This window comes from Panthera leo, chromosome D4 (genome assembly GCF_018350215.1).
Source record: "Panthera leo isolate Ple1 chromosome D4, P.leo_Ple1_pat1.1, whole genome shotgun sequence".
NCBI lineage: Eukaryota > Metazoa > Chordata > Mammalia > Carnivora > Felidae > Panthera > Panthera leo.
Genome location: NC_056691.1, coordinates 13,030,370 through 13,058,307, shown reverse-complemented (window position 1 = coordinate 13,058,307; position 27,938 = coordinate 13,030,370). Strand labels below are relative to the sequence as shown.

Below are 27,938 nucleotides of genomic sequence, written 5' to 3'. Positions count from 1 at the left end.
GATGGCATCTTCTCAGCTTCATGTACACAATTACCAAATTGCTTCCTCTGTTATTCAACATCTAAGTGCTTGAAATTCACTCCTCTGAAGCAGCCCTCCCTGTCTGTCATCAAGAGCCATCCAAAAAAGACCAACCATCCGTGTCGTCTCTCAGTTCTCTGTTTATGCACTTTGAGAAAAGAGAAGAAAGCCAATGTTTATCCACTGCTGGCTCTGAGCCAGCCAATTTGATATGTTTTTTCATTGAACAGCTACAACAGCCCTAGAAGGTGAGCTTTATTATTTTTTACAAAGAGATTCTATGTCTTACTCAAGAGATTTTTACAAAGAGATTCTATGTCTTACTCAAGAATACGTTTTTTACATTTTTACAAAGAGATTTTTTTTTTACAAAGAGATTCTATGTCTTACTCAAGAATACACAAATATGGGGCGCCTACGTGGCTCAACCAGTTGAGCATCTGACTTCAGCTCAGGTCATGATCTCACTGGCTCGAGTTGGGCTCTGTGCTGACAGCTCAGAGCCTGGAGCCTGCTTTGGATTCTGTGTCTGCCCCTCCCTCGCTCATGCTCTGACTGTCTCTCAAGAATAAATAAAACATTTTTAAAAAATTAATAAAAAAAAGAATACACAAATACCAGGTGACAGAGTTGGGAAATCCCAGGTCCATGTGGCCAGAAAGTCTAGTAACTCTTGATTCTTCTTCCACGGGTTCTCTCTTCTGTTCTCTGAGGACACATGTCAACAGGATAGGCACCAAACACTGTTTTAGACCTCTAGATTTTGAGCTGAAAGAGAACCTTACTAAGTCATCAATCCTCATAAATTTTTTAATGTTTATTTATTTTTGAGAGAGACAGACAGACAGAGCATGAGCAGGAGAGGGGCAGACAGAGAGGGAGACACAGAATGTAAAGTAGGCTCCAGGCTCTTAGCCGTCAGCACAGAATCTGATGCAGGGCTCAAACCCACGGACCTCTAGATCATGACCTGAGCTGAAGTCAGACACTTAACCCACTGAGCCACCAGGCGTCCCTAAGTCATCTATTTTCAATGGCCCCTAGCCTCTCTCCTCTGCCATGGTGACTTATGCTTCCTGGGCAAAGCCATTCTGCGCTAGCTGGGGTCCCATTCAAGAAAACACATCAGAACTCAAATAAGTAGAGCAGCATTATGATAGGAGACAATGCTAAATATGCCTTAATTTTTTATAAAATCAATATTTACAAACTCTGATATTTTGGCTGTTATCTTTCATTACTGCCATATGTTTTATTATCTGTCATTTTGTCTCAATACTGGGTTGAAAATCTTGATTTAGTCCAACCAACAGCCAAGGAGAGTAAAGCTCTGTGAAGTGATCTGCCCAGGTCACACCATTTCTAACTGGTTTGGCCAAAACAAGTCTTCTGAACCAGGTCTTGCTTCCTACCACTACACCATAATTGCTGACTACCAGTCCCTGGGCAAGGACAGTCTTGTTCCTAGCGCTTCCAGGCTCCCCTCTCCATGCCCTCTTCTCTCCCTGAAGACCCTCCTGCTACCTTCTCAGGTCTAAGTCTGTCCTCCTTGGGTAGAGTCCAACTTTCTCCTCCCCTGACTTCCGTGCCCTGTTGCCTTTCTTTCTTTTCTTATTTTATTTTATTTATTTATTTTTTATTTTGAGAAAGAGAATGTGAGCAGGGGAGGGGCAGAGAGAGAGTGGGAAAGAGAGAATCCCAAGCAGGCTCCACACTGTCAGCACAGAGCCCGATGCGGGGCTCGACCCCAGGAACTGTGAGATGACGACCTGAGCTGAAATCAAGAGTCAGGTGCTCAACGGACAAAGTCACCCAGGCGCCCCTGCCCCACTGCCTTTCTTAACTAGCTATCTCAGAGAAAAAGCAACTCGGCCCACACTCAGATGAAGATGGCTAGGCACCCCGCTAGAACCCACAGAACAGTGGTTCTCAAATATTTTGATCTCAGAAGGCTTTGCACTCCTCAAATTATTGACAATTCCAAAAAGCTCCAAAATAAACACACAGACAAAATTAGCGAGTAAGACAACATTGTTTTGTGTTTGCAAACCTCTTTAGTGTCGGGCTTATTAGAAGACAGCTGGGTTCTCATATCTGCTTCTGCATTTAATCTGTTGTGATATCACACGTCGTGAAGCGTCTGGAAAACTCCACCATACGTCCAGGAGGCAACGAGAGTTAAAAAGGCAAATACTCTCTTAGTATTACTATGAAAATAGTTCTGACTTCACAGACCGACCTCAGGACCCGCAGGTGTCCCGGGAACATACACTGAAAACTACACGGAGCAATAAACTTGGCGCTTGAGAGGAGCCCCATTCCTGTGACCCCTTACTAGCTATGTGACCTTGGGGATGAATTCATGCATAAGAAAGAGCCTGACACAGACAGCAAATGGACTTTAAAAAGCTTTTTTTTTTTTAAGCTTCTCCCAAAGATATTGATATGAAAAGAGATCATGCCTAGGGATGGTGTCTGAATACAAAGGAACGACCCTCTAATGGTGAACTATCAGACAGGTAAGGAAGCAGAGATAGAGTGAATTTTGGAAAGTGGTGGTGGTGGTGGGTATCGCTTAGGTCACCTGTTCCCGACATCCCCTGGTCCTGGGCTCATGCATGTGCCCACTTTATGGAAAAATTTGAGCTATGGCCACATTGTTCTATTTCGTCCAGCAGAAGCTATTGTATCTGAGTCTCAATCCACACTGACTCATCTGAAACCACCTCTGCCCACCGCCCTGAACAGGAAGTCTTGTGGGAGGCTGCCCCCTGGAGATGAGTCCTTTGATTGAATGACCTTTTGATTTGAACCTGGGCCTTTCTTTCTCCCCATCTGGGGAGCCCTTGCCCTCCCACCCCCACCCCAACCCACAGGCATGCATGGAGTCTGGGACCCATCTCAATCTATTTTCTCACGAGATAATGAGAAGGAATTCTTAATTAGACTTAGTTCTTTGGGAATTGTTGCTGTGGGTGTTATAAATAATAGAGAACGGTCTGCATTCAGAACTGTAAGATTTATTTTTGGCTGCCTGGTGCACTCTGCCATCTTTCACAGCCACGTAGGACCAAGAACGAGCACTAAGGTCATAGTCCTGCCAGTGAGGAACCAGGCTTTCCAGGACTTGCACTTTAATTGAATCACATTGCCCCACCCCAAATAAAAGGAAGCTCTGAGGAAGGCCGGTGTGGCCCTAGCAGGCCTGATTTTCAAGTGCTCTTAGTTTCGATTTGAATATAGTTGGAAACACGTGACTAAAATGTTTGCAGGGAGGGAAATGCGGCAAGGGGAGGAAAACAGATGCCATTATCTGTATTACCCTGCCCTCCGGCAGGCATTACCAATCTGATAATGGAGCAGGCAGGGACAGTCAAGGGGCCTGTCAGGTGGGGACTCTGTGGCAGAGCACATGCTCCACCTATAGGGGGCAGCACCTCCAGCTGACTGCTGCCTTCCGCACTACACGGTGAGCCCAGCCATGCCAAAGCTTCTGATTTTTCCAGGGAATCCAGAATCAGGATTTTTTTTTTTTTAATGTGAAATCTCCCAATATTTAAATGTTTACACATCTTTATTTAAAAAAAATTTTTTTTAATTTATTTATTTTGAGGGAGAGCAAGCTGGGGAGGGGCAGATAGAGAGGGGGACAGAGGATCCAAAGCAGGTTCCCTGTTGACAGCAGAGAGCCTGACTCTGGGCTCAAACTCACGAACGTGACCATGACCTGAGCCAAAGCCGGTCGCTTAACTGACTGAGCCACCCAGGCGCCCCTTAAATGTTTCCACATTTTTAAACAATTGAATTTTTTTCCAACAAAAAATTCAACAGGACAATTTTTCCAAAACAATTTCAACAAAAATGTCTGTGGGCTGCCAGTTTGGGTCCTGTAAGCCACGGTCTCATTGCTCATAGTGCAAGACTGTTTCTGCCAACCCCGGACACTGTGGGTCCTGCCTCACATTGCCCAGGGCTCAGTTTTTCTCTGTTTTTGTCTTCTCTGATGATGCAAATCTGTACTTCACACTGCCACAGACCACGCAGCCCTATAACTAATATTTCGCAATCTCAGGAGCTGATTTCCTGTGCTTTTTTACAGATCTGACGTGTCTACACAATAATATTCCTCCTTCTGGAAGGTTTCAGGGATCACCGAGTAAGTATAATCTTGGGGTTGTCTCTTACTGCAGTACCGTTGCTTCCTCTACCCTGGTCCCCTAAGGTGGGGACCCAACATGGACAATGCCTTTTCCTCGGGATGCCTTGGCAAGGAGAAGTCCAAGTAGAAATATCAATCGGTCAATCAAACCTAAATCCTAGAGGAAAACCGGAAGGCAAGGCAGAGCAAAGGGTAGGGAAACAGAGGAAAATAACTACAGAAACACTTCTATTTACACAGTACAATTCTCTCTTCCTAGGGAGCTCCTTAGAAAGGAGCATTCTGTTCATGTTTTAACTACTGTCTTATTTACGTAGCCATAAACAGCACCCAACGCCGTTTGGTAGATTTTCATTTTACATAAACGATGTTACTATATTCATTCTATGGTTTGTTTTTTACTCGATATTATTATTTTGAAATCGATGCTATATATGGATCGAATTAATTCCTTTTAACAGCTGTGTAGAACACTATCACTTCAACATATAATGATTTAATTTAGCCATGCTCCTTTCGATGGACATTTTGGGTTTATTTTTTATTCTCACTATTATAACTGATATTGTATGCCTTCAACAGTAAGATTTCCTCTAGAAAAAGAGTTGCTGGGTTGTAGAAGACACTCTTATCTTTTCTAGATTTTGCCAAACTGCCTTTCAAAGTGGTTGCAGCAATTGATATTTCCGCTAACAGTGCATGAGAAGTTCTTCTAAAATGGTCTTATTTGAGGGCAGCTGGGTGGCTTAGTTTGTTAAGCGTCAAACTCTTGCTTTCAGCTCAGGTCATGATTTTTCATTTCTTGAGCTCGAGACCCACATCAGGCTCTGTGCTCACAGTGCGGAGCCTGCTTGGGATTCCCTCTCTCTACTTCTCTCTCTCTCTCTCTGTCCTTCCCCTGCTCTAGCTCTCAAAATAAATAAATAAACTTAAAAAACTATAAAAAAAATAAATAAATAAAACGGTCTGTGTTGCCCTGGGCTGTCCTGAACACTGTTAAGGTCTGGATAGCCCATGAACACAGTTAAAAATATGACTTTATAGGAACGCAGAAAATCTCCAAATGCTACTCAGAGAACCACCTCATTATCTTGAAAACCAGGCAACAAAAGAAACCAGCATCTCTTCTGCTTTCCAAAGGAACTGTATGTCAAGGCAAGCAAATAGTTGACATGGAAAGTTTCTCTTCATAGCTGTCTTCCAGCCAATAAAGGATGATGGAATCAGAAGACCACCATTTTTCAACAGCAGTGAATTAACGTATCCGGGCAATGAATAGCAGTGGCTGCAAGCAGTCCTCAGGGAGAGATACCCAGACAGAACATACAATACCAATTCTGAGCTCTTAACAAAAAAGAAGAATCTGACCAAACCCCTACTTCTAAATACCAATTTGCACGTGCCACCAAAAAAAAAAAAAAAAGAAAAGAGAAAAGAAAAGAAAGAGAGAGAGAGAGAGAAATACATTAAATGACAGCAGGCAAAGGTGTAAGACAGAGTCAGCAGTATTGCAAGTTAGCAGGTTGCTCTTGGACCAATACCACTATCAACGTACTAACGCTCTTAATGAGTCTTAATGATCGTGGAATAATTCGCTCACTTCCGGAGAACCTGAGCCACCAGACTGCTCGGATTATTCCACCTCTCTTGACTTCCACAGTGATAACCTTCAAATAAACCCCATTCACTGAAGTTCCTGATCACATCCGTTCCTTCATAAAAAGGCATCCTACGCATTCAGAAGGAAGTACAAGCTCCCTTCCCCTGTGCTTGTACACAAGTTCACACCACAGTACCACGGACATGCCCACGGAATTTGGAGAACGCTGTGGTCCTGTGTTGAATGGAGGACAAAGAGAAGATTCCTTCAAGATAAAAGATGCTGTGGAATGGCCATTTTCCCCATTCCCATAGGTTGGGCAGCAATCAGACCACCAGGAAATATAAATTAGGATTCACAGAGCTTTGTTCTTTATACAAAAATAAAAGCTAGAGAACATCTCCAGAGACTGTTACCATGCAGAGGGCTGTGACTTTTCTACAGGGAGGGGACTTCTGATATGTTGTAAACATAGCATGAAAGAGATGAAATGATTTCTTGACAGAAGACTAAAAAAAGCAGAACAGCTCCCCTGCTTCTCATGGTGTCTCAATCTTTCCATATTTAGCGAGCAAGAGTCAAAAATACCAAAACTCCTGGGAAATTCTCAGTAAAAGAATTTATTTTGGCTCAGCATAATTTGATTCCTTTTGTGGCTTTATCATGCCAGGCTCAGGATCCCTTAGACTTGAGAGAGGGAGAGAGATCGCAAGTAGGGTGGTCCATGACTGTCAATCGATGGTCCAAAGATTCCTTGATCGTTGGGCCATTTTTCTAGCACGTGCGTATGAAATTAAGGAAATGCAATCAGAAAGAATAGGAGCATGGCCTCAAATTACACAGAACCCTTAGAGGAAGAATGCCAGACGGCCATGCCACCATCTTAACTCACCCATGATGACAGAGATCTCACGTCATCTGTGACCAGATAGCAAGGGAAGCAAATTTACTGATAAACAATACCTTGCAAGGAGCGTGACGTTGATTTTAATTCCCCTGAATTTATACTGCAAGTCAGACACAAGGCAACAACACTTCAGAGAAAGTAATGATTGTTTTAAACCAAAAGCCCTGAGATCATGGTGTCCATCAAGATAGGGAAGCGGGCTCTGCATGAGCCTTTCTCGAAAACTGAAGGAAGACCCTTTCCCCTCTTCCCTGAAGCAGCTAACTGTACCTACTGTCCTGTGGTGCTGGCCCATGTTAAAATTGGGGACCTAGAGCATGATTTGAAATGACCGTGAGTGCAGGATCCCAAACATCAGCTAAGGAGGGAATAGAGCTGAAGCCACCAAACCTTTTTAAAGGTAGAGTATTTGCTCCAGGTGTTCTGTGTATGCTATTTTTAGCCCTTTAGTAATGGCTGATTTAGAAGTTAGCACCATCCAAGGGCGCCTGGGTGACTCAGTCGGTGAAGCGTCCCACCCCCTGGTTTCAGCTCAGGTCACGATCTCACAAGTCTTGGGTTCGAGCCCGCATCGGGCTCTGTGCTGATAGTGCGGAGCCTGCTTGGGATTTTTCTCTCTCTACCTCTCTCCCTCTCTCCCTGCCCCTCCCCAACTCATGCTCTGTCTCTATCTTTCTCTCTCTCTCTCTCTCTCTCAAAATAAATAAACTTAAAAAAAAAAAAGTTCACACCATCCAAACTGGAATAACCCTTGGGAATAAAGTTCACTCCCAAATGCCATATCTGCTTGCTGTAGACTGAAGTGTGTCCCCTCACAAAATTCACATGCTAATGGCCTAACCCCTTTTGTGACTGTATTTGGACATAGGGCCTTGAGGAGGTAATTAAGGCTAAATTAGCTCATAAAGATAGGACCCTAATTCAGGAGGACTGTGGCGTTACAAAAGAGGAAAAGAGGCCTCTTGCTTTCTCATTCTCGCGTCCTCACTTTCTCGTGCTCTTGGGGCACACACGGAGGAAAGGCCACGTGAGGACACAGCAAGGTGACCCATCTGCAAGCCAGGAAGAGGGTCCTCACCAGAAACCTAACCAGTCAGCAACTTGAACTTGGACATTTGGCCTCCAGAATGGTGAGAATTAAGTTTCTCTTGTTCAAACCGCCGAGTGTGTGGTGTTTTATTATGCAGCCGGAGCTGACTCGTGTACTGCTACGTTTAAAATTGCCGTGCATGGGGCGCCTGGGTGGCTCAGTCGGTTAAGCATCCGACTTTGGCTCAGGTCATGATCTCACGGTCCATGAGTTCAAGCCCCGCATCGGGCTCTGTGCTGACAGCCTGGAGCCTGCTTCAGATTCTGTCTTCAGTCTCCCTCTTTCTCTGCCCCTCCTCGGTTCCTGCTCTGTCTCTGCCTCAAAAATAAATGAACATTAAAAAACTATATAAAATAAAATTGCCGTGCAGACGCTACGGACTAAATCCATCATGTGTTCTAACCTCAGGTTTCTAATCTTGTACGCAGTCATACAATGTGAGGATTCCTGAGTTTAACAGAATTCTTAAAAATGTCCAGTCTTGGGCAATCTTGGGTTGTGTCACTGGCGATGCATGTCTGGGGCATTGTGTGGATGACTCTGGCAAAGGTTGAGCTCACTGGGAAGAGAGCGTAGATCAGTCAGGGCTCTACTGCCCCTCTTGGACCTTGGAGCTTGTGGGGCAGGGTGGGAGGAGGCGGGCAAGGGAGGGGATGTGTCAGTTACAGGTATGGCTGATGTGCACCCCCCCACCCCCGCTCAGGTTCAACATCCTGTGTGGGGGCTGAAGACCCAGCTCTACCTCTAAATTCTCCCACTAGCTAGCCTGCGTCAGAAACATTAGAAAGCAAAAAAATTAGTCCTCTAAAATTATTTGAGCCTGGGTTTACCGTGCAGCAGTCTAATGAGAATAGTCATTAGTGATACCTGCTCCAGCTCTGAGAGGCCATTCGATGAGCTCAAATGAGATAATGATTATGCAAAGGCTTTGTAAACCCAAACATCAGTTGGATGGCACATCACCCGGATGAAACCTGTATAGATGACTGCGTATCTTTCACCCTAATGTAACCACTCCTGGCTGCAAGCCACACATGGCCATTTCACCGTGATTAGGAAATGAAATCAGATGGAACGGTTTTTGAAGCACTGTGGGGCTTTTTTAAGGGATGAATATGTTGCAGAGTTGCCATTTATTAATTGTATGTGTTTATATATTTCCTCTTATCCACCAAGGGCTGGAGGCTACATACAAACTGTATAAAAGTATATGCAATAAATAATAATAGAACCAAGAGGAAAGAGCACTGTCAGACAAGATAGAAATTTTAAATCTGAGCTTCCTGGCAACCCAGGAAAACATGAAACAATGCAATTACATAATTTTCATTTTCAGAAAGAAACGTTACTTAAAAATTGTAACCAAGGGGAGCCTGGGTGGCTCCGTCGGTTAAACGTCTGACGCTTGATTTTGACTCAGGTCATGGTCTCACAATTTGTGAGATTGAGCCCCGCATCAGGCTCTGCACTGATGGCATGGAGTCTGCTTAGAATTCTCTGATTCTCTCTCTCCCTCTCTCTCTGTCTCTCCCCCGCTTGTGCCCTGGCTCTCTCTCTCTCTTTCTCTCTCAAAATAAATAAATAAACTTCAAAAAAGAATTGCAATTAAAAGAAACTGCGTCGCGCTAATGTTTTTCCATTGAGCCTTCCATTTTCCTATGTAAATGTGGATCCAGTGGACAATGTCTCTGGAGAGAACTAAGATGGTCAGTGTCCCCAAGAGCGAGGATAAACTTTGTGGCAGGACATGAATTTCAGAAGCTTAGAGCAGAGCCCATTAGGCAACATGGAACCCTATTAAGAACACAGAACTGAGAATCTAAAATCCGTTCGAGTCTCAGTCTCCCCATGTGTTGGTCGTGTGGCCATGGGCAAGTATTTTAATTCTGAGTCCTGGTAAGAAGGAATAATTAGACTGACCTCGGACGATTGTGAAGAGGAAAACAATCTATTGGGCAGACACTTCATCTGTAAAGCACTAATGATGTGTTTGTTATTAACCCTCATGTTTTACAGGTCACGAATGTGTCTAACATAGCAATGCCCAACGTGTACAGATACATGCTAATCTTACGTGTTCCCTCTTGGAGCTCTAATGTGTCCACTGGCCTATTGCAGGCCCGGGAAGTCCTACAAACAAAATGTTCTTTTTAGCTCATTTTCACTCAGCATTTCCAGACTTATTTGACTACTTATGACCTCACTTCCCTTTTGCGTGACCCCAATCTACGATGCATCTTTTGGAAACATTAAACCAACCCAGTGTTCTCAGGGTGCCTGGGTGGCTCAGTCGGTTAGGCGTCTGACTTCGGCTCAGGTCATGATCTCACAGTTTGTGGGTTCGAGCTCCGTGTCGGGGTCTGTGCTGACAGCTCAGAGCCTGGAGCCTGCTTCGTGTTCTGTGTCTCCCTCTCTCTCTGCCCCTCCCCCACTCTCACTTTGTCTCACTCTGTCTCGCAAAAATAAATAAATGTAATAGAAAAACTAAAAAAAAGAAAAACAAAAAACCAACTAACCCAGTGTTCTCAATGGCGGGGGGGGGGGGCGGTGATTTTGCCCCAAGACCTATGGCAACGTCTGAACATACTATTGATTATCTCGATGACTGGTGGCGGGGCAGGGATCAAGGTGGTCCTGTCATCTAGGGGTAGAGATGCTGCTAGGCATCTTATAATACACAGGACTTCGAAGACTTACCCGACCCAAATGCCAGTAATGCTGAGGTTAAGAAACTAAGCCCTAACTAATCCTTCTTTGAAATTATTTCTATTTTTATTAATTATTTATATTCTCACAGGGTTAACAGGCCCAGAGATAAACTCTCTTCTGTGATTCCACAGTTTCTTCCCTCCAGTTCCGTGTACCTGGCCTGGCTTAAACTGTGTGGTGCTCCAGGACTTAACACACAATCCAGGGGGCTCAGCCCTCACCCTCGACGACTCTGGTGAAATCTCCCGTGAGCCATGTGCCTTCCAGGCCTCAGTCATAATCACACAGCTACAATGCATGTCAGCGCTGTCCCTGCCAACTTCCTCTTCTCAGGACCACCCATCCTGAATCTTCTTGCAGACAGTAGGTCCTTCCTGGAGTGCAGTGACCACATCCCCACCCCGTACCCCAAATATGGGGGAGCCTGGCAGGGAACTGGATGCTTCCGAAGAGAGACGACCAGTACACTTCCCAGGCCAGTCAAGAGCCAGAAAATGTCACCTCCGAATTATCTGGGGAACACCTTTGTGTGTGTAGTGCATGCAAATGTCAGCTAAAATGTGCCCACGATGTAACTTTCTCCCCTTTTCTGTGATTCAATTTAAGTTTCCTTTTCGGCTCCCCTTCTGCTCAATGGCAGACATTTTATCTCCATAAACTCCGTAAACTATAGATTATCATTTCCTCAGGTCTCCCAAGATGTCAGGGGAAGGGGTCCCCGGGCCAGCACCCACCCCACCCCGCCCCCGTCATCATCTACCGTGCTGGTGTCAGAGGGGCCCCCACCCTCACTGCCTTCTGCCATGCTGTTCTGGTTCTTTCTTGTGTCCACTGTCTCTCTGTGCCACATCCTTGCCTCTCTGATGCCTGTGCCTCTGACACCACCGTGGGCTTCAAGAACCCCAGAGGGTTTGTCTGAGGATCTCCATATTCCACACCATGCTGGGCCCCCTCTTGGGCTCACCCCAGGAAAGAGAGGTACAGGTCCCCTCTTGCCTCAGTTTCCCAAATCTACCTGGACAGCCATCATTCCTCACCCAGACTTGACCCAGGAACTTGGAGGGGAACAGGAATCCTTCTCAAAGACTCATTCGTCCCCAGAATTTCTCCTCCCCTGCCCCCAGCCTCCACTCTAGGACCTCTTTTTCCTGTTTGCCTGCTCTCATTTCTTTTTCTACTCATCCTATATTCCCTATGCCCTGAGCTCCCCTTTGGAGCCATCCTTTTGAAACTCCAAAACTTAAGCTTTTGAACGTCAAATGCTTTTCTTTTTCTTTTCTTCCCCCCCCCCCCCCCGAATTACCATCTCTGCCAGGAGTTTCAAAAGTCTGTTTAGACTCTTAGCTTTCCCTCTGCATTTTTGCTGAGTCATTCACTCACTAAGAGAATAAAAGCAGAAGGTCTTAGCCTGAATTCAGGGAAGGGCTAGGAGGACAGGAGAATGAGGAAAAAATCTTTGGTGAAATCTCAAAAGGTACTTACCCCACAACAGTGAGGCCCCTCCCCCCATGCCACTTGTGGGTCCACTTTCGTGGTTTCTTATATCCAGTCCTGACAAGGTTTAAATTGTCATTCAGCAGCAGAACTGTGCGTAGGGTTACAAATAGGTTTCATCTCCTTTGCCAAGTTCAATTGATTGGTAACGGTGGCCCGAATCATGTTCAGAGATGTTCTAAAGCCTCATCTGGGCTTGCTAGGCAAAAGTGGGTTAGTTGCATCTGCCTTGGGTGAGGGAGGAAAAATGGGAGAGCAGGAATGCCAAGAACTAGCCATCACTTCTTGTCATCTGCAAACTTGGAGATTCCTCTGGAACCTTCCTCTTCCAGATTGGATAAGCAAATGGTATCAGAAGGCCTGACAGAAAGCCTAGGATAAGAAGGAACCCCAAGTATAAAGGATGTTTGGCGAGGAGGCAGGATCATCCCAGGACCAACATTCCAAGTGGCATCGCCGGGGCCTGGGACTCAGAGACAGGCAGGTTATAGGACCCCAGCACAGTGGTCCTCACTGTTCCCCCAGCTCCCAGGCCTGCCCTCGGGGAGAGTGGTGGGCCTTCTGGATCTGCGCCCTCTGGAGTAAGCACACAAAGTCTTATGGAGCAAATTGGTTATTTATTCCGTGGTCAGTGGGAGCCACTGATGGTGTTTGAGCGGAGAATGACAACATAGGAGAGGGTCTTTAACAAGACGAATCCAGCAGCCACAGACGGAGGCGTCTTTCCAGAGTTGCTGCGGCAGTCCGTGTGAGAAGCCTGCACGAGTGGGCATGAATGCAGGCGTGATAACTGAGACAACAGAAGAGAGCCTAAGGCCACCCTCCCCTGACTGCTCGCCACGCCACAGGCCTCGCAGAAGCCCGACTAGGACAAACTTTCTTGATAACTCTCCGTGCCTGTAGCCTCTGCCTTCGCTTTGAAGGAAGCAAGGATTTGCAAAAGTCAGGGTGCCTCAAAACAGAGTACCGCCAGTGGGGCCTGGGCTAGGGAGGGCCTGGCTGGGGACCCTAAAAGGAAGAGAGGAATAACCAGCGGGCCTAGAGCAGCGGGCACTGGGCATATGCCCACTTCCCGGCGCCCACAAGGCAGAGGGAACCTTGTGGTATCTGGGTGGCTCGAGGCCATCCTGACAAAGGTCAGGCTGCACTGAGGATGCAGCCTGGCTCCATCCCTCTGGGTTTTCCTCCAGGTCTCGGAATCATTCCTCCAAGGCATAAGTCAGCTTCCCCCACTGAAATGAGCTAAACCAGAAACACAAAAACAAAGCTGGGCACAGCACAGAGAGGAGGTTTGCCAAGGAGGCACACACTCCAGGCTGGGGCTGCTCTTGACTGTTCAGGCAGGTGACTTGAGGATAATGGAATGATGGTACACCCTGGGGGGAGGGGACGGGAGGGGGAAGAGTGGGGAAAAGCATAAAAACAGTAGGAGCCACTGAGCAGGGCTTCCTCGCTCTGGCAAGATCAGAAAGATCCTGCTTCTTCCCGCCAAGGTTTGGGGGTCCTAAATCGATTCCCCTCCCCTCTCCCCCTCCTCCCCAACATTGACTTGCCCTTTCTCTCTGTTTCTGCCTCATCGCCCCTCCCCAATTTGCCTTTCTTGCTGCCTCTCTGCTCTCTCTTTTTCTCATCCCTCCACCTAAACCTGGCCACAACGGCATGTACTTCTGGCTCAACCCGCAAGTACCCCAAGCAGAACATGTATGGCCATCGCCTCCCGATGCCCAGTCCCAGCGTGACCCGGGCAGGTGTCCCTGGAAGATGGCAAAGCTATCCAGAGCCACCTTCCTCACGCATTCCTAACCTCCCACTAGCCAGCCTGGAAAAGGATTGGGTCCCGTGGCCTTGGCCAACCCCCTTCTGTCTGGCTCTGCTAGTTTTCCTTATTGAAGACACATGGGGTGAGGGGATGGGTGCTGCCTGCAATCAGGTGGTCATTCAACTCACCCCGCCCCCAGCACAGAAGGAGACGGAAACGCATAGGAGGTCACTAGCCACACAAAGCAGCAGCACACTCGCCCAGCAGGTGCTGAGCTGCTGAGCAGGTGACAGGAGTTCGGAGAGAAGAGACTGGAGGCCCAGGAGGACCACAAGGAGGCGGTGGCAAAGAGCCTCCCATCCAGGAAGAGAGACAGCACATTCCAGGTGGGACCGGCAGAGTAAAGGGCCCCACCCCAAACCGAGCATGGCCATCTCAGAGGGTGGAGGGTGGAGGGTGGAGGGTGGGGGGTGGGGGGTGGGTTGAGCAGGCCAGCCTGAAAGGAACAGAGAGTTTGTGCGGGGCGCAGTGAGCAAAAAAGCTACGTTGGAGCTAGTTCGGAGCGGGTTTTGAACGCAAAGTCGAGAGTTTGGAATTTATCCATTCGTGAGCCAGAGACGTGGCAAGTTGCTGGGTGGGGAAGGAACATTATCAAAACGGTGTCTCAGAAGACGTCAAATAGGACCTTTCTTGTGGCAGGTTGGCAGTGGGGCCCGCGGCTGAAAACAACACCAGCTAAATAACACGCATGGTAAAGAATACGGGGGGGAAAACGGGACCAGATGCCACACTCCCCCAGGGCTTATTAGCTGCGGTTCCACTGCAATCAGCCCACTTCAAGCCATGTAAGCATTTCTGCCGGGGAGGCGGTGGGAATCAGGAGAGCTGGCCAGGGAAGACAGTGGCTTTTTCTCTGTGCATCAGGGATGCGCCTTCTTCTCCAGCCCACCCCAACCTCGGGGTGGGGGTGGGGGGATTCCCATAGTGATGCACCCACAGAGGCTGAGGAAAGGTGGGCGATCCATTCCCTGCTTAGACAGCAGGGTGCTTCTCCCTCTCTGAGCCAGGAAGAAGGAAATTGGCCTGACAGCAGGTGGAGAGAGAAGGCATCTGTGGAGCACCTGTTTGGCCAGCGTTTTGTACGACAGTGAGTGAGCCTCCCGTGGGCCACAAGGACACCTCAGACAGTAGATGTGCTCAAAGACCTATATCATATGGTTCCATTTATAGGTAATATCCAGAAGAGGCAGTTTGATAGACTAGTGGTTGCCAGGACCTGAAGAGGGGGGTAGAAATGGGGAGTAACTGCTTACTGGGTCTGGGGTTTCTTTTGGGGGTGACAGGAAATGTTCTGGAACTAGGCAGTGGTGATGGTTGCATGACACTGTGAATGTAATAAGTACCACTAAATTGTACACTTTAAAAGGATTGGATTGGTAAATTTCGTGTTAAGTGCATCTGACCACAATAATCTTCTTTAAAAAAAAAAAAAATGGCATCTGAGCTTCAAACATCTTGTCAGTTATCATCACACCCAGGGACTCCCTGTGAGGAGTAGGACCCAGAAGCAATGTGCCACGGAGTAGACTTTCAGTGATAAGAGACAGTGGTGGGGAGTGGGGGAGGAGGGGTGGCGCAGGGCAGGGGCAGTGGGAGCATCAGTGATTTTCAGGCTGGAGTCTGCTCTCCCCATCCAAAGAGTAAGGCCATGTGGAATCTTCTGAAGAACTCACACACATGTGCGCTGTCCTGTTCCCAAATATTTCAGGCCATTCCCTCTGGGTACATGGAAAGATTGTACTTCCTGGCCCCTTTCCAACTGAGTGGACCCAGGTGACTAGTTCTGGCCAATGAAATGCATGCAAGGGTAAGTCTTTCCTGGCGACGACATTTCAGTCCTGATGCGAGATCTTCTGTGAGCGCTCGTCCTCCCGGTAGAGTAGCAATGATGGAGACCAGGGCTGTCCCATCAGCCTGAGTCCCTGACTGACCTGGTGAGCAGAGCTTCTGCTGACCTGCAGTGGATATGTAGCCTAAAGAGAAGTAAGGCTTTGCTGATCCGAGTTATTCAAATCCAGAGGTGGTTTGTTACCACAGCATAACCTTGTCCATCCTGGCGGAATTGGCACTGGGACTCCTGCCCCATCACCAGGCCCTCGGTGTCAGCCAGAGACATTCGTGGACAAGAAATACGATACTGTCTCAGTAGCTGGATGGGAAAAGAGACATTTGTCCCTTTCCCTCTTCCCCCAACACACACAAGTTGCCTGATAGAAGGACAAGATGTGAAAGACTAGACCATGCCTTCCTCCTCACATCCCTATCCTTGAGGGGAGAAGAAGAAATGAGAACTCAATCAGGAGATGAAATTTTGAGCCAGGCTGGACTAAGCTGTGATAAACTGGAACGACCAGAACACAGGGCGAGCGCCCTATGGGACAAGAAAGGGAGAGTCTACAGAACTTGACTGAAGGCAATGATTGGGCTCCCAGGACCCGCCAGTCAGGGTCCCAGCAGGAAGCAGAAGGCACCCTCAAATGGAGGTCATCTAGGACAGTTTAATGGGACAGGACTATGTACAAAGTGGTGCACATGTTAAGGCTAGCAGCCTAGGGAGATGTTATCCTCCCTAAGCCCTAAAGGGAGGATGTATCTGGAACTTAGTGAGGGGTCATGTGACAGCAGCTGTGATTTATGTGAGAGATACACAGCCACTGCCAACCCTCTACCCATCTGGGAGGCAGTCTGGGAGTTAAATACCCCAACCTCATCTTCCTCCTGCCCTCTGGTCTCCTGCCAGCGCTTTCTAACTGGCTGAACCCAACAGGACACTAGCGGTCAAGGGAGCCCTTTGACACATCCGTGACAGATTGTCTCCAGGCTCAAAGCAGGAGGGAGCAGGGTGGGGGATTAATCAAAAGGGGAAAACAGAGGCTATCAAGAAGCTCCATATCCTGAGTGAAAGTGCTCACTAAATTTGTTCTAGGTGTTTGGGAGAGATTTTTTTTTTTTTAAATATAGCTGTATGTTGGGATGCCTGGGTGGCTCAGTCGGTTAAGCATCCAACTCTTGATTTTGACTCGGGTCATGATCTCACTGTTAATGAGTTCAAGTCCCACATCAGGCTCTGCACTGACAGCATGGAGCCTGCTTGGGATTCTCCCCCTCTCCCTCTCTCTCTCCCTGTCTCTCTGCCCCTCCCTTGCTTGTACACATGTGCTTGCTCTCTCTCTCTCTCAAAATAAATAGACATATATATATGTACATATATATATATGTATACATATATGTGTGTGTGTGTGTGTGTAGTTGTATGTTACTAATGTAACACAATGTTACATTAGTTTCGGGTGTAAGGCAGTGCTGTATATCCAGGTGTCATGCTATGCTCATCACAAGTGTAGCTACGGTCTGTCACCACATAACGGGATCACAATACCATTGTCTGTACTTCCTAAGCTGTACCTTTCACCCCCATGAGTTATTTGCATCATAACTGGAGGCCCGTATCTAGGGAGATTATTTTTTATCACCGATGTTCCAGATGGGGCAGGATGGAATGGACATAAGAGGACCACTTAAGAAACAACTATGATGGTTCTTGTCAGACAGCGAATGGAAAGGTAGAAGGAAAGGAGGGTGGAATAGCATCCAGGAGACCAAAGAAGAGGATCAAGAAGAAGAATTAACCCAAGTACAGGTGGCTGAAGAGAAGGGCTGGGAGTTTTCTTGGTGTCCCTGGTGACCATCCAGGGAGATACCCCAGAAGAGTGGCAAGGATGAAGTCTGAATTGGTTAGCATCCCGCAGGAAATGGATGGACACTCAAAGGGTTGAATTGTAAAGAACTTATTTTTTTTAATGTTTATTTTTGAAGGAAAGAGAGCGAGTGCAAGCAGAGGAGAGGCAGAGAACGTTGGGGGGGTGGGGTGGGGGTAGGGAGCGGGGAGGAGCCCAGGAGGAGCCCAACATGGGGCTTAAACTCATGAACCATGAGATCATGACCGGAGCCAAAGTCGGACTGACTGAGCCACCCAAGCACCCCTGCACTGTAAAGAATTTAATGAAGGGTGGGAATGCAAGCTGGTGCAGCCACTCTGGAAAACAGTTTGGAGGTTCCTCAAAAAACTAAAAATAGAACTACCCTACGACCCAGCAATTGCACTACTAGGCATTTACCCATGGGATACAGGTGTGCTGTTTCGAAGGGACACATGCACCCCCGTGTTTATAGCAGCACTATCAACAATAGCCAAAGTACGGAAAGAGCCCAAATGTCCATCGATGGATGAATGGATAAAGAAAATGTGGTATATACATATACAATGGAGTATTACTCAGCAATCAAAAAGAATGAAATCTTGCCGTTTGCAACTACGTGGATGGAACTGGAGGGTATTATGCTAAATGAAATTAGTCAGAGAAAGACAAAAATCATATGACTTCACTCATAAGAGGACTTTAAGAGACAAAACAGATGAACATAAGGGAAGGGAAACAAAAATAAAATAAAAACAGGGAGGGAGACAAAACAGAAAAGACTCGTAAATATGGAGAACAAACTGAGGGTTACCGGAGGGGTTGTGGGAGGGCAGATGGGCTAATTGGGTAAGGGGCACTAAGGAATCTACTCCTGAAATCATTGTTGCACTATATGCTAACTAATTTGGATGTAAATTTTTAAAAATAAAAAATAAACTTAAAAAAATAAAGATACAGTTTTCAAAAAAAAGAATTTAATGAAGGGACTCTGTAAGGTGTAGGCAGGATGAAAGGAGCCAGAAACGCCTGGAGTTAATAAGGCACCTGGAGACTCACGATTGCTGGAAGCTGTTTGCATCCCTGTGCCTCAAGGGACAGGAGAGCCTGATGCTTCAATGGAGAGGCGGGGCCAGCCAACACCTCATGACACGTCCCTCACACCTTCTAGTCTCCTGCCGTGCCTCCCACTGGGTGAACCAACTAGAAACCTGGGGGTAAAGAGCTCAGCAGGGGCAGGAAAGGGCAGAGAATGCATGTATGGGGAGAGGAGAACAAACAGAAAAGCCGCCATCTTGGAGGAAGGAGGAAGTAAAACAGGGAGGCAGTGAGGAAACTGTAGCGAAGGTGGCAGACTTTTCTCTAGGTCCCAGGAGAGGGATGAGGGAAGAACAGTGGTGTCAATCAAGGGAGCATTCTAGACAAAAGAGACCTGGGCATGCTTTACGCTGAGACTCAGTTCACCTACACCACACCACTGGTGTCATGGCGATGGGTTAATCCTGGCTCACAACACGCTGAAAAGGCTCTGCCATTTCAGGTGCCCCAGAAGATACCAAGGATGCAGTGAATGGGGCAACACATTCACAACTCAACAACACTGCGAGTTCCTGTTGGCTCCAACTATCCATCTGTCACACAAGAGAAGGATAATCTTTTAAGAGGAGGAAGACTTTCAGTCACAGTAACACAAAGGCTACTGTATTGCATCCCTGGCTCCCTGGAGGCTGGCTGGATCCAATTCAAATAATTTCTTTCCGGAGTTGCTGTTGCCAGGAGGATTTAGAACAGCAAACAGTGGTGGTCAATCTAGGTGAAGCTGCCTGTGTCTTTCAACCTTCCTTCCTGGGCATTTTGGGGAAATCAGCATCTGACTTTCCAGCAACAGCCCGCTGTGGGCCACCAATGTGTTGTGTTCATTTTAAAGGGTTAGCCACTGTCTGCAACATCACTCATCAGCGTCACTAAAAAGGAAGGCTTCTCTTCCTTGCAGTTGGAACGGTGTGCAATGAGCCTCTGAAAAGGCCGGCAGAATCTGGATCACCAGTGGGCAGTTAACTAAAAGAGACAGCACAGGCTGCTGCATTCAGCCTGAGTGAAAATGCTCAGAAGAGAGGAAAAAGATAAATGATCTTAGAGGCTTAAATGAACTTTGCCAGGAAAAGGAGGAGCTGGGCTTCCAGAGTTCATCCTGCTTGGTGGTTCATCATCAAAGTCAGGGCCACAAAGTAAAGCCGTGCAGGTTGTGCACTGCACAGAACCCTCCACCCCTGCCTGCTCCCCTTCCTGCCAAGGGGGCAACAACAGCTGAAATCCAGTATGCTTTCCACTTGCCAAGCCATGTTCCCTGGGAACTGCACCACCCAGAGGAGGCAGGACGGGTCTATTTTTGATTCTCACAAAAAAGCCATGTATGCTTATGGCCACCTTGGCCAAATTCATTCTAGCTGCTACTGATGCATTTACAACTCAGATCTTGCCTGAAATAGCACTGAATTATAATCAGAGCATGAGTGGGAGAAATTCAGAAAAGACGATAATAGTAATGACAAACAACAACAGTCCCTCATTTGGGTTTAGCCTTTAACACTTTAAAAAGTGCTTTGCCACACAGGATCGCATTCAATCTTCAGAACGACACTGGAGTCAAGCCACAGGAAGGTGTTCTTCCCCACTGAACATCTGTGGACTGAGATGAGGCTCAGAGATCCAGGACTGAAATCTCACTCCTTTGATTTCACATTCTCTGCTCTTTGCACAATATAACCCCCCCCCCTCCCAAAAAACCTACACATTTGGAAAAGCTTCTAGTTATTGAGTTGGACAGCCAGCACCAATTTGCCAGTCTCCTGGGTGACAGAACAGTAATTTTCCTCTGAGGATCTGCTGCCATTCTCAGTAGACATTCTTCTTTCTAGGGAGAGACATGCAGCTCAGGCCCCACCCTTTGGGCCGTGGCACAGTGATTGGTGCAGGAATGGCCATGTGATCCACCAGAGCCAATGAGAAGCAAGAAAGACCTTTGCCTTGCCTGACACAGGAAGGACACCCACCTGCTTTCCATTGGTCTTGAGCAGGAAAGAAGGTGTGTCTAGAGTTTCTGGCTGTCAACTCAGCCCAGGTGGAATATAAAAATAAATAAAGACAAAGTGGGTGATAGGACAGCCAAGAGATGACCAGAGGCAGGGTCCTAGTGATAGCACTTGAGCCTATAGATTGAGTCACACACACCGAAGTACTTTTTATTTACTTGAGAATATACATTTCTTTTATTATTTAGGCAGCTTGAATTGCATCATCTATTTCTTACCATTAAAATATCTTGGCTGGTTTGGGTAGTTTCTTCCTCTTCAGTCTCAACAGCCATGTGCAGATACAGGCAACGTCATTCACAGCAGTGGGGACCAGCCAAGGTTCACCTGCTAAAGACAGAGCCACAGAAATTCTCTCAGTTCCATTCTGTGGCTACTCACCAGCTCTACGCAGCAGCCTGGAAAAGCTAAAAGTGTTCCCGTTGCCCAGATACCCACTGGAGCAGCCTAGCCTACTGGGAATTGTGAGGCAATTGCCTGGTATAATGAGAAGTACACTTCACTTAGAGGTTCAGCTGTGCTCTGTGCTTGGACACCTGCATAGGATAGATCCCTAATGGTGAAAAAATGGCTCCCATTGGTAATGGAGGCTACAGGCAGGAAAGGGAGTCTTCTCCCTCCAGCATGGGACATAAGTCCTCTCCTTCAATCTGCCTGGGCCACCTTTGGTCATGTACCCACCACTGGATCAAAGCAGTTACCAGGAGAATGCCATGCATTGATTGGCTTAGACTGACCAGGATCTACCCTAGAGCTGGAAATGGTGTTGCACTGGGTATCCTTGAGTCACTCTGGGAGGGATAGATCCCCAAACTGGAATTCTGTTGAAAAGTAAGAAGTACAGACTAGATGTTTGGGTTAGATCAAGAATGTCATTATAGCCACTACTTGACCTTGTGACCCTGGGCATATGCCTCCAACTCTTTGAGCCTCTGTGTGCTTGTCTGCAAACTGAAGGGAACAGAATCAGGACACTGATTACTCCTCGAATTTTTTGATGTTTGCTTTGTATTTGAAGAAGTCCAATGTGTCCCCACACTTGAGAGAGCATTGCAAGCTGTCTTATAAATGAGTATGGAAGGGAACTAAGGTGACTTTCAAAGAAAGTGTGGGATCCATGTGTCTACTTCCCAAATGCGCTTTTTGGCACTGAGTGTTCTCAAAATTGAGAGATTTGATATACAAATTTTAACGTATGTCTTTAAAAGAAAAAAAAAAAAAGGATCGGCCCCAGCTGAGTCAATGTCTCACCTTGAAATGAGACTCCTGCCTCACTGCAGGCCTATCACTCCTCGTGGTCCTATGCCCTGTTCATCTCCTTCAGCATTTCCTGGCCTCACCCATCCCCACCCCACCTTGGGCAGGTGTGCAAATCCTGGTTTACTAAGCACTGCCCCCCCCCCACACACACACACACGTGTCCCACTACTGCCTAATCTCATTTAGGCTTTGGGACAGTCAGTCCCGTGGAGCCTGCAAGGTGGAGACTTACTCCTCCCGACTACAAAAAAAAAAAAAAAAAAAAGCAAAAGGTTTTTCCAAACTTCTTTAGTACAAAGTCATATTCTGTGGCATATAACAATAAATTCTAAGCAACGATAACCTTTATAAACAAAGGCTGGGTTTTGCCTTTTCTTTTTTCTTCTGGGCCCGGTCAAATCATACAACTATAGCACTATTATAAATAGCTGGCATGATTTTTCAATCCTGATGCCAGGTGTACCCCCGACCACATAACTCAGACCCTGGGGGGGGGGGGGGGGGGCAGTGGGTAGCACAGCACACATCAACAGTTGTTAAAATCCTCAGGTTTCTTCTCTTTTTTAAGATTTTATTTTTAAATAATCTCTACAACCAAGGTGGGGTTTGAACTTAGAACCCTGAGATCAAGAGTCACATGCTCTACTGATCGAGCTAGCCAGGCACCCCCTAAAATCCCCAGCTTTCTAACGTGCCCTCAAAGCTGAGAACCACTGCCCAGGAGACACTGCCTTAGCGTCTGCCATTGGTCTTAGCAATGGCCACCCAACTTCAGTGAAGGAAGAAAGGTAAGTTATGTACTTCCCAACTCTTGGCTACAGGGAAAAATAAACTTGTTACCAGATCTTTACAGTCTACTGGTTCCTGGGATATTTGGAGGAGGGGAGTGTTGTTGTCTCTCAGAAAGGGTTCTGAGCTTTCTTAATAGGAACTAGCTCCATTGAAAGTCTGGCTCCCAACAGGTTCTAATTAAATCATGCTCTGTAGGATTGCCCATGACCCACCATCTCCCACGCAGACCAGAGGCCAGTCTTACTTCTGGATGAACTTCTAACAGGAGCTATTTACTGGGCTCCCTAGTAGAAGGTCACCGTAATTATTTTATTGTGACTTTACAAAGGATTTAACTAAAAGGGGCCAGAGAGGGTACCTGGAATGTTCCAAATATTCAAATATTCCAAATATTTGCCAGGCAGAAGCACGGAAGCAAGAGGGACACCTTCAGCTGGAGAAGCTCCAACTCGGGCCCGAGCCAAGGGTGTGTCCGCATGTGGCCTTGGCCGGAGACTAGACACAGGCACAGGAAGTCCACTCGGGCAGCCTCAGGACTTTGAAGGTAAGGCAGCGATTTAGTTCAAGGCATAACCTATTCTGTTAAAAGCATTTTCAAATGTTCCGCCGCCTCTGACTTTGGGGAGTGACAGTCTTCCAAGAATCCAGAGCGAAACGTTAGAGGAAAGGAAACTACTTCTGATAACGAGCTCAGGAATATTTGGTCATTGTTTGACCCAGGGTTGGAGATGAACACTGTATTGGGAACCAAGAATTTGTTCTCTTTGCATTCAGACTTTGTCTCTAACTAACGTCAAGGGTGTAAAGCATTATCAATCACCAAAGGTAATTATTAGGCGGGTACTGGCTGAGGGCTGTGGAACACGACTGAAAGGGTTTGACTCTAATTTCTAGCCGGCACTTATTAAATACATGCCAATTGATTGATAAGAACTTACCAGAGAATGGACAAAGCACACACTCAGTAGCCACCACTCACCCACAGGCATTACTGTGGTGACTACTCTCTTTCTTGCCCTGTTCTCACTACATCACCACCACTTACAGTTTGATAAGCCCACTGTAGACTTATAAACTCATTCCTCTAACGCTTGCTCAACATGAGGACCCCATCTCATTTTGAGATATGCCTATCTTATCAAATGATAGAGGATCGTGTAGACCATTTGCAGAGACACAGAACCAACTGTATGCACCTGTGGGCCGACGTGAGGCAGCACAGAAGCTCCAGGAACACGCTGAGCAGTTAAAGCATAGCAGTGCCGGGCAAGGTGCCACGGGAAGGATTTCATTCAGGGGAAAAGGCAGTGCTCCTCCGTGACCAGAGCCATGAGAAATCAATTGACTCGCTTTAATCGGACCAACCTGAGCTGGATTGGGAACCTAGCTAGGCTACTTAGGGCCGGTGAGCAGTTCCAGGCCGGATGCCAGGGGGCTGTGCCTTGAGCTGTTATCCGCTTACAGGTAACCACGGAGCACGGATCGCAACGGATGCACCACAATGGTGAGGGCTCGTTTAGTTGCACGTTACGGAATCTTAACAGAAACTGGCCTGAGCAGGAAAGAATGCAATGGCTTTCTGGTACGGTAGAGGCTGGATCCAGGTGCTTAAACGGTGTTCTCCAGAATCCCCCAACTCTGATGTCCCCCATGTTGGCTTCCCCTTCAGACAGACCCCCTCAAAGTGGTGGCAGTAATAATTGCCAGTGACTCCGGGCTCGTGTTCCGCCAGCTGAACACCCCCCCTAGTTCTAGCGGGCACCTGGGACTAATTTCCCACCGGCCTAGCCCATCGCACCCCATCTCTGCGACCAGGGGAGTGCAGTTCTCAGTGGCCAGCCCTCTGTCACATGCCCGCTCCTCTTTTAAGGTGTGGAGTCTGGCCCTGCTCCTGCAACACAGGCTTAGATTTCAGGGGCTGCCCAGAAGAAAATTGGGGTACTTTCCCAGAAGTAAGGAAAAAAAGCAGCAGCTCTGTGCTGCACCGTGCCGGCCCCTGTCTGCGAATCCTCGCGTCTTGAGAGCTCCTCTTACCTTCCTTGTCCTAGAATTTCCCGTGTCTGAATAATAAGCAATTCGATCAATAACTTTAAAATTAATGAATAAGTGTATCTGGCTGAAGGCATAAACATGAACCATTTAAATATTCTACAGTATTTGGGGGCGCCTGGGTGGCTCCGTCGGTTAAGCACCCGTTTTCGGCTCGGGTCATGATCTCACGTCCAGCTCTGGGCTGACAGACAGCTCAGAGCCTGGAGCCTGCTTCCGATTCTGTGTGTGTGTGTGTGTGTGTGTGTGTGTGTCTGCCCCACCCCCACTCATGCTCTGTCTCTCAAAAATAAACATTAAGCAAATTTTAAAAAATACATAAATATTCTACAGTATTTGGTAATATCCCTCCGTGGATGATACAAGAGCAGAGATGCAAAGGTAACAGAAGAATCAGGGGAAGGCATTAAAGAAGAGGCAAGGCCCGAATGGAGTCTTAAAGGATGGGTGGGTATAGACAGGGAGAGAGGAAGCAGGGCATTCCAGGCAAGGGCCCAACATGAGCGCAGGCACTGAGATCAGACAAGCCGCGTGCATTCAGGGACAGGGAAAGCCTGCCAGGCTTCATGTGCAGACGTCGTGAGCGAGTGGGCGAGGATTGGGGATGGTCGGGCAGGGCCAGTTACAAGTCTGGAATGGCCGTCTGGGGAGGAGACACTGAGTTGGCATTGAAGGGAGAGAAGGAGGCTTTCAGTTCCGGACAGGTGCGTGGGCCATGTCAGCAAGAAGCACGAGGTAGGAAAGTGATGAGGACAGAGCTGTTTTGGAGAGATAAGCCTGGTGGAGACGTGGAGGTGGCTGATCGTCAGGGCAAAGACAGAGGCAGGGAGGTCAAGGTGATGAGAACCCGGCCTCTCCCCCTCCAGATCGCCTTTTCCAGCCCAGCCTCAAAAGGGCCTTCCTCGACCTACCCCACCCTTTCTCTTTCTCTCCCGCTCCTTCTCTTTCCGCCTGGGCTTCCAGAACACATTTCAGATCCTCGATTATATTCAAGAAACTTGTAAATGCACAGAGTCTCCGTAAGAGAAGGAATAAAAACTGCTCTGAGTCAAGACCAAGTCTTGCTGAGGGACACTTGCTAGGGGACTAATGGGGATGAGGCACAGTAAAGCCAAGAAGCTGCAGCTCACCATCACTGTCCTGCAAGCCGACTGAGCTTGGATCTGCGTGTCACTGTTCGCGGGCAGTACGATCATGGGCAAATTCTCTCTTAGCCTTATGTTTCCCCTCTGTAACATGGAGGTAATAATTACATTTCCCTCAGAGGCTTATTATGAGAATTGTTAATAATGTACAGAAAGTGCCTGATTCAATGCCTGTCATTATTATTTGCATCTGGAAACAATCCGAGCAACTGCGGGTCAAACCTGCCTAGACTTCCTCCCAAAGCTAAAAATTCCTCCAGGAAAGGGGGCGGGGGGCCTTTGGAGATGGAGTGATGCTCTTCTCTGTGGGTCTCCAGCTTGAGCCTCAAGCTCTGATCTCTCCTGAAAGATGTCAACCACTAGAGGGAGAGTAGACTTCCAGAAACCACAGCCCTAAATCCCACTGTCTTTTGTGATGTCAACTCACTGGGACCCAGCAGGCATGGTTTTGTTTTGTTTTGTTTTGTTTTGTTTTCCTTACAGGAATAGAATAAAATAGAAAATAGCATTAATTGTAGAAGCTACAGGTAGATATTGTTTCATAAAGCCTTTTGTCTTTATGCATATATATCTATGCATATATAACTTGAATTTCTCACTGTGGGTCACGGTCAACCAGCAAAGAGTTTGCAAAATACTGCCTTTGCAAAGAAGTATCCTTATGCAGGAAAAAGCTACCTATTTTCTTTAATTCTCAGACAGACACCAAACAGATTCTGTATTAAAGAAGATGAGTCCCGGCCCTGGGTGGCTCAGTCAATTAAGCGTCTGACTTCAGCTCAGGTCATGATTATGGCTCGTGAGTTGGAGCCCCACATTGGACTCTGTGCTGACAGCTCAGAGTCTGAAACCTGCTTCAGATTCTGTGTCTCCTTCTCTCTCTCTCTGCCCCTCCCCGCTCATGCTCTGTCTCTCTCTCAAGAATAAACATTTAAAGAATTTTAAAAAACAGATGAGTCATTATTCTTTTTTTTTTTTTTTTTGAGTAAACTCTATGCCCAATGTGAGGCTCGAACTCATGAGCCCAAGGTGAAGAGTCACGTGCTCCACTGAGCCAGCCAGGCGCCCCAGTCATTGTTCTCTATTAAAGAAAAATCAGATACAGGAGTGGAGGACTAGATGGTGCCCCATATTGTTAGGAATTTGAATTATTTCTAGAATGCTCTTCCTCTGGTGTTCACTAATATAAGCACCTCTCAAGGTCTAACTCGGCCCCTTTTTCTCACAGGCCTATGAATGACCTGCGTAGCTCTTTCCAGGTGATAACATCCACTCTCAGGACGTTTATTGGTTCCTCTGTGTGGCTGATTCTGAATTACTTTTTTAGCTCTTACCTCCATATCTGTATTTCCAAATGATGGCTGGAATTCTCTCCATTCTCTTTCCCTTAAAATTCAGTCTGTTTGAAACTCAGTGCACAATCTTCCCTTTATAAAGAGAAAAGTGGGGCGCCTGGGTGGCGCAGTCGGTTAAGCGTCCGACTTCAGCCAGGTCACGATCTCGCGGTCCGTGAGTTCGAGCCCCGCGTCAGGCTCTGGGCTGATGGCTCGGAGCCTGGAGCCTGTTTCCGATTCTGGTCTCCCTCTCTCTCTGCCCCTCCCCCGTTCATGCTCTGTCTCTCTCTGTCCCAAAAATAAATAAAAAACGTTGAAAAAAAAAAATTATAAAGAGAAAAGTTAAAATCTCTTCCTGTGTTCCTTCTCTTGGCCTGTCTTCATCTGTGCAGGCTGCTATAATAAAATATCACAGACTGGGGGCGCCCGGGTGGCACAGTCGGTTAAGCATCCAATTTCGGCTCAGGTCATGATCTCACGGTTTGTGGGTTTGAGCCCCACGTCGGACTTTGCACTGATTGTTCAGAGCCTGCTTCAGATTTGGTGTCTCCCTCTCTCTCTGCCCCTCCCCTGCTCACTCTCGCTCTGTCTCTCAAAAAACTAAGTATTAAAAAAATTTTTTTTAAATAGCACGGACTGGGTAGCTAATAAACCATAGAAATATATTTCTCACAGTTCTGGGAGCTGGAAGTCCAAGATCATGGTGCCAGCATGGTCGGATGAGGGACCTCTTCCAGGTCTGAGACTTCTTGCTGTGTCCTTACAGGTG

At 47.2% G+C, this 27,938-nt stretch overlaps 1 long non-coding RNA gene across 1 annotated transcript; it reads right to left on the bottom strand.

Moving 5' to 3' along the window:
* Nucleotides 1-5: 5 nt before the first annotated feature.
* Nucleotides 6-27,938, bottom strand: LOC122204460. Its single transcript, XR_006195678.1, has 4 exons — nt 27,843-27,938; nt 20,808-20,919; nt 640-729; nt 6-169 (listed from the first exon to the last, which is right to left on the bottom strand). It is a non-coding gene; the product is annotated as an uncharacterized LOC122204460 (long non-coding RNA).